This window comes from Octopus sinensis, linkage group LG8 (assembly GCF_006345805.1).
Source record: "Octopus sinensis linkage group LG8, ASM634580v1, whole genome shotgun sequence".
NCBI lineage: Eukaryota > Metazoa > Mollusca > Cephalopoda > Octopoda > Octopodidae > Octopus > Octopus sinensis.
This window is the reverse complement of record NC_043004.1, coordinates 45,224,052-45,231,551: the sequence shown is the minus strand read 5'-3', so window position 1 is coordinate 45,231,551 and position 7,500 is coordinate 45,224,052. Positions and strand designations below refer to the sequence as shown.

Here is a 7,500-nt window from a genome sequence, read left to right as displayed (position 1 = left end):
ACACACATATATGTATGTGTGGTGTGTGTGTGTGTATACACACATATAAATATAAGAGATTAGATTGTCAAATAGATGAACAGATTATACTGAAAGACATATTTATAGATAGGTAATAGAACATCACTTTCCGACATCCTCTGAGTTCCTCAGAAGGCAATAAGTATAGCCTTTCCTATGCATATTGCTCAATAAATGAACAAACAAACAAAGAAATAATGAAAGGATAGATAAACAGACAGATATAAACAAATGGCAAAGCAGATAGACTGACAAGTAGAAACATGGACAGATAATACGGACACACAGGCATATAAAGACAAAAATGACGAGAGGGGAGGTGAGAGACAGACAGATGAAAGAATAGAAAGAAAGATAGATAGATAAATGGACAGAGAAATAGCTAGAAAGATAGATACAAAAGGCATGGAAGGGGAAATGCAGTGGTGGTGTAAGAGTGACTCGCGGACAAAATAAAATCTGCTGTGAAGAGAACTACATTTGATCCTTACACCAGGCATGTGTTGTTTATCAATGTCTTGGAGATGAAAAGTTTGTGTCTGTCTGTGTATATAATATACACACAACAAGCATGTGGATAATCAATTTGTTTTTATGCATGTATATAATAAAACTACGCAGACACGCGTGCACGCAAAAGTACATCACCACAGCCACCCACACAAATGTGGTTTCGTCTGATTGTCTGTCTATGTATATAAGTGTGAATGTGTACACATATATTGATACAGATACATAGGCATATGTACATAGACACATACATCACTTCAGCCGTGCACATAAAAGTGGTTATGTCTGCCTGTCCGTCTGTCTGTACATATGTAAGTATACGTAGATGTGTGAATGTGTATACATGTTGACATAAATATATACACACACACATGGAGAGACAGACAGGCAAACAGACAAACATAAAAGCTATCCCACATCAGAGACACACCCAACTGACAAAATAATGTCAGTAGTGTCAAAATAAAAGAAACAGGAATAAATTGAAAAAGATAAAATTTTGCAGCAGCAACGGCAGCAATAGGAACATAGCAGCAGCAGTAGTAGTAGTAGTAGTAATAGTACTAGTTATAGACACTATCACTGATTTAACTGCTCAGTCTGAGCATTCAGTTTCCCTACTTTCCTTCAGCAACAACAACAACAACAACAGGAACAGCAGCAGCAGGTATTTCCAGCAGATTCATCAATTACTTACAGATTCTCTCACTGGCACATATATCCGATAAACTATGATTTTCTTGCACAAAATCTTTTGGCTCCAAAATTACTCCCCAAGAATGTTTCCCTACAAATCCTCCAATCCACTTTATCATTCAACATACTACAAATAATCTGCAATAATTCAAATCAAACAGTAACTTACACTATATTGCAACAGCTTCCTCTTATTGAACACTTCTTTGTAAGAGAGACCACCTGCAAAAGAATATCAACAGGTTGTTGAGATTAAAGCAGTTAAACCACATATATTTATAACACAGTTATTTCATATCTATTATATAGTTATTTTATATTACAATCTGTGAACAATAACATTTTTGTTTGCAGGTTTAAAAAAAAGGCAAATCACAGGTCCACAGTATTTCCAAAACAAGGGAATGTCATTAACTCTGTACAAAACAAATATTACAAAGAATTTTATTCAAAGAGCATGCATTTTCCACAGTTGTCACACACACACATATAATACACACAATAGGCACAGATATAGCAGCGTAGCTAAGGAACTGGCTTCCCAACCTCATGATTTCAGTTCAGTCTGTGTAGCAGCCTGGGTAAGAGTCTTCTACCCAATACTTGTTTGTGTTAATTTGGCAAATGGAAGCTATACAAAGACCAAATGTGTGTGTGTGTGTATGTGCGCGCGTGTGTGCGTGTGTGCACGTAACATTGTTTTCTCATCATTTTTAACACCAACTTTTTCATGTCAGCATGGATTTGGCACTTTTTAACCGAGACTTTCTAATCAGAAGCCCTTCCCATTGCTAACCCATGTCTGTCTCCAAGCAAGCTTCAATAATATATATATATTAGTCAAACTTATGAGAGCATGGAAAACTGACATAAAAATAAATGAAAGCACACGCACAAGTGATGGACATCCACATAGCTTCTGTCAAACAAATTTCACTGATAAGATATTGAACCACCTAAACCAATGCTACAACAACAAGGTGCCTGACGATGGAATCAAACTTGGAACCATGTAGTTGCCAAGTGAACATCTTAACCCCACAACCATACCTGCGCATTAGAGCAGTGAAAAAATAAATCTGATAACCCAGATCAAGGACTGTTTGGGCTGAGAGACAAAAACTGATGCAGCAGCTATTCTGAAAAGTATGTGTGATTGCTTTGTACTGTTCGGGATCTAATGGGAGGGCAGGCAGTGGTGGGTAACCTGAAATTTGTGTTATAAGCTGTTATTCTAATGGGTATGTATATGACATTAATTTGGTGTTTGCCATACTGTAGCACAAGACTGAGTTTGTAGAAACAGCCACTAATGGTAGTGGTGGTGGTGATGATAATGATGATGGTGCGATGATGATGGTGGTGATGAAGACAGCCAACATTCTGCCCCTTACATGTCTTCTTAACCTTATTCTTGGTTCCCTGGTGTAGACATTCCATGAATACAAAGTATATTTGTGTATAGTTTGTATATACAGCCTGTCCTGATCAGTCTAGTTGTTAGTGATAGGGTGAGCAATTCCAGTTGGTGGAAGAGGTACATTCACATCAGGGAGTGGGCTGTGTATTTCGATAAGATAAAAAGAGGAAAACTTGCTGATCCTAGCAGTCTTTAAAGAGTAAAAAAAATATAAAAATAATAAAAATAAAAAACCAAAGAAAGAAAAACATGCTGAAGGCACTGCACTGAAAATAAATGTCTTCATATCTAAATATCTGTGTGTGTGTGTGTGTGTGTGGGGTTATGTTTGTCCCAATGTAGTAATCATAGTTTATATGGTCTGAACTAATACATGATCCAACAAGAACATCTAAACAAAAAAATATAATAATAATAATAATAATAATAATAATAATCATGTTAATAATAACAAGTGTTTATATGTGGGTATATTAAATATTTGTGCACATTTCATACACACACACACTCTTATATAATCAAATTCTGCCATTCATTAGATGTGTGCATGTGTATTTATATATATACAGATAGGGGGGTGGGAGAAAGAGAAAGAAATTTTGTGTTTTACATTTTAAAAAATATCAGTGTCTAACCTCACTATTTGCTGTACGTCTGTGAGAGTGCATGCATGTATGTGTGTGTGCATGTACATATGTGTGTGTATATATATATATATATAATATATATATATATATATATATATATATATTAGACACATAGACTAATAGGCATTCAAATATATAGACAGATATGTAGACTGGCACAGAAATAGAAATAAATATAAATACAATGGAGAGAAGAAAAATTGAAGCGAAAGTGTGATTCCTTGTGTTAATTTGTTTGAGTGTGCATATGCATGCATACATGTGAATGTGATAAATTGTGTGAGTGTGAGTGTGTGTGTGTGTGTGTGTCTTTGATCTAGAAACGTGGTTATTGCTTTGGGGCAATGTGGAAATGAAGAAAATTAGAATTAGAAAAAAAACAAAAAAACTTCACTCAGCACACACATCTGGCTGTCTTTGATTCTTTCCCACCTTGACTGAACTCAGTACACCCTTCATAATCATAACCATCACCAGCACCATTTTCAAAATGAACAGCATCATGACCACTCACAGCAGAACTGAAAGTGGTGCTGGTAGTGTGTAGAGTCATTGGTAGTAGTTATAGAGAAAACAGGAATATGTGTGTGTGTGTGTAATCGTCATCAGACAGACATAAATGATGATGATATATATATATATACACACACACACATGCACACGTATGTATGTTCATGTGTGTATGTGCGTATATATTTAAATGAACTGAGGTACTTGGCTACTTACATATGCAAGACAAGAAAAAGTAAAGAAAATATAGCATTGAGACAAGACTGTGAACAATGAACAATAAGGGGAGTAGCAGTGTCAATTTGGTTTACTGTAACTCCCAACCCAGAGATTTTCTATTTTAATCTCCCCATATTGGACCAAACTATTTTTGAATTCAACCTAAAGCTTCCTGAAGAAAGAGAGGGAAAATAAAACGAAAGAAATGGGTGGACAGGATCAGTAGTTAGCATTACTGCTTTTCAAATGTCTACATCTCTCCTTAACTCCTCTTGTAAATTCTGTCTGCTAAAAGAAACAGCCGAATCCCTTTTGACCTATACCTTAACATCTTAAAATAGAAATGCTATGCTTAGTAGTAATAGATACACTCATCACTGTCACTATGTGTCACTGTTGCCATTGTTTTTTATCTGCCATAACTTGCTTCTAAGGTTGGATGCCGTTTCTAACACCAACCACTTTACAGAGTGTAGTGAGAGCATTCTTATTTTGGAACTAGCACTAGATAGATAACCATGTCTTTGACAAGACTAAAAGGACCTCTCAAAACCCACACATGATAAAATGCACAAAGCGGATTTAATCTAGCACCACACTCGGAACGATAAGGATGAGTCTACAATGAAAACACATGGAAAACAAAACAGACAGGATGGTCATGGCTGGAATGATTTTCATTATAGGTTTGTAGAAGTGAGGATGACTAAAACAATAACTCATCATCCATAACCTATAGGCGTAGGAGTGGCCGTGTGGTAAGTAGATTGCTTACGAACCACATGGTTCCGGGTTCAGTCCCACTGCGTGGTACCTTGGGCAAGTGTCTTCTACTATAGCCTTGGGTTGACCAAAGCCTTGTGAGTGGATTTGGTAGACGGAAACTGAAAGAAGCCCATCATATATATGTGTGTATATATATATATATATATATGTATATTATATATAATATATATATATATATATATATATATATATGTATGTGTGTATGTATATGTTTGTGTGTCTGTGTTAGTCCCCCCAACATCGCTTGACAACCGATACTGGTGTGTTTATGTCCCTGTAACTTAGTGGTTCAGCAAAAGAGACCGATAGAATAAGTACTATGCTTACAAAGAATAAGTCCTAGGGTCAATCTGCTCGACTAAAGGCGGTGCTCCAGCATGGCCACAGTCAAATGACTGAAACAAGTAAAGAGTAAAGAGAGTAACCTGATTTATACTTAACTAAAGTGCAGAGTGAATACTCAGCACCTTTACTCAGCCTTTCCCAACTTTTATAATGCATAATAATTTATATTGATTGAAGAAGCTTAGATGGCCAGGAGAAGGTGGAATAACAGCTGTGAGGTTACTTGTATGTATACCCAATTCTAAACTAACTCGTGAAAGACAAACACGACACTTGAACATGCCATGAATGCATCGACCTGGGTTTGAACATGTAAGTGATGTGAATTATGCAAGAGATAAATCAATATTGAACACGTGTCATAAAGACTGCCATAAGACATGAAAACTTCATTAGGGACAGGTTTACCAATAACAGGATCAGTGTTTCTCTTGAGATCAATAATAAACTGTCTCAACAATGATACAGCTTTCCACAGAGTAATCCCGTATGCAAATCAATTTGATCAAAACCAAACTTTTCTTTATGAATTCAGGATCTTACCTTAGTAGTTATTATACAGTAAAGAGTTACTCTTGTTTGAAGTTAGACAATCAGAGTACAATTTACTGTATATAAAGCACAATATGTCAGGTTTACTTCTAAGTTGTTGGAAGCAGTTGTTGAACCCCAGGCTGCCCTTGAATTACCTGATCTTGCAATCAAAAGCATTTCTATTGCAATGAATTCATTTTCTTTCTTTACTGTTTCCTTTCCAAGCACTGAGTGTAGCCAGTAAGTATGTTAGAATTACCTATTTCTTTACTGCCCACAAGGGGCTGAACACAGAGGGGACAAACAAGGACAGACATAGGTATCAAGTCGATTACATCGACCCCAGTGCGTAACTGGTACTTAATTTATCGACCCCGAAAGGATGAAAGGCAAAGTCGACCTTGGCGGAACTTGAACTCACAACGTAACGGCAGATGAAATACCGCTAAGCATTTCGCCCGGCGTGCTAACGTTTCTGCCAGCTCGCCACTAATTTTAGAATTACTGCCTGACTGGCCCCCGTGCCGGTGGCACATAAAAAGCACCCACTACACTCTCGGAGTGGTTGGCGTTAGGAAGGGCATCCAGTTGTAGAAACTCTGCCAAATCAAGATTGGAGACTGGTGCAACCATCTAGTACTCTAGCCCTCAGTCAAAATCGTCCAACCCATGCTAGCATGGAAAGTGGACGTTAAACGATGATGATGATGATGATGATGATGCTGTATATTTGCATATCACAAGATACAACTTAAAGGGTATCATGGCTATTCCACACTACCTCAAACAGTTTCATCCAGCTCATGCCAGCATGAAAAAGTGGATGTAAAAACGATTATGATGATGTGTGTACTGAGAGCCAATACATCCTATAGGTATTCATTGACTTATTCAAATTCATAAGAACAGCAATTTTGCTGCTTTTTCTGGCAGATCAAATGACCATGTAGTGGATTTCTCATTGGTTTGATTGAGTAACCACATAAAAATCTATTTGGCTTGATTGAGTTTAGGACATTTCTCCTAATCATTGATTAAAAAAAAAATGGGCAGATTACTATAAATTTCAAACCCAGATGAAAAATTGAAGAAAAGTGAAAGTTTTATATGAAAAATTATAATTGGGGCCAAAGTGCATAAAGGTCAAAGTCGTGAGGTCAGACTTGAAAATCATGGGTTTCACTGGAGTGAGATATATAACTGTATGAAATAAAGCAGAGCTATAAACGTCATCATTATCTTATTCTGTTTTGTGACCTAGACGACATTTGTCTATTCACGCCCACTATGTTCCATGGTTTTCTTGGACAGGTTTTGTAGCATGCAAAATGAAAAGATATTGCTAGATTCTAACTCAATCTTCAGTTTGCTGGAAGAAGTGATCACCATGAGTGGTCTCCAACAATCTTCTCATGGCTCAGCAGCATAAACAATTTTGGGAGAGAAAAATATAGGAGGAGGGAGAGGGAAGAGAGGAAAAAGGGAGAGAGAGAGAGAGGGGGTGGATAATAATTCCTTATCCTGAACTGGTATTTTATCAAAGCTAGAAGGATAAAAATAAATGTCTGACTTTGAAAAGATTTGGCCTCAGAAGGCAAAGAGCAGAGAATATTTCTTCAATGCATATCTGGTAGTCTAACAGATCTATCAACTAAATACTAGCCTAGTAAAAATTTCCATCTACCAAATCCACTCACAAGGCTTTGGTCGGCCCGAGGCTATAGTAGAAGACACTTGCTCAAGGTGCCACGCAGTGGGACTGAACCCAGAACCATGTGGTTGGGAAACTAATTTAGTCAATGCGTCTTTCCT

General features: G+C 36.9%; 1 protein-coding gene across 12 annotated transcripts in view; it reads right to left on the bottom strand.

The window, feature by feature from the left end:
* LOC115215131 (zinc finger CCCH domain-containing protein 10-like) overlaps positions 1 to 7,500 on the bottom strand; it is a 608,296-nt gene that overhangs the window by 299,592 nt on the left and 301,204 nt on the right. For 11 of the 12 annotated variants that reach the window (XR_005000356.1, XR_005000359.1, XR_003881950.2 and 8 more), the window contains one exon: positions 1,397 to 1,449. The gene's annotated coding sequence lies outside the window, so the exon portion shown is untranslated. Of the gene's footprint in view, positions 1 to 1,396; positions 1,450 to 4,346; positions 4,361 to 7,500 lie in introns of those variants that run through there. The other variant, XR_005000353.1, reaches the window with a different exon arrangement.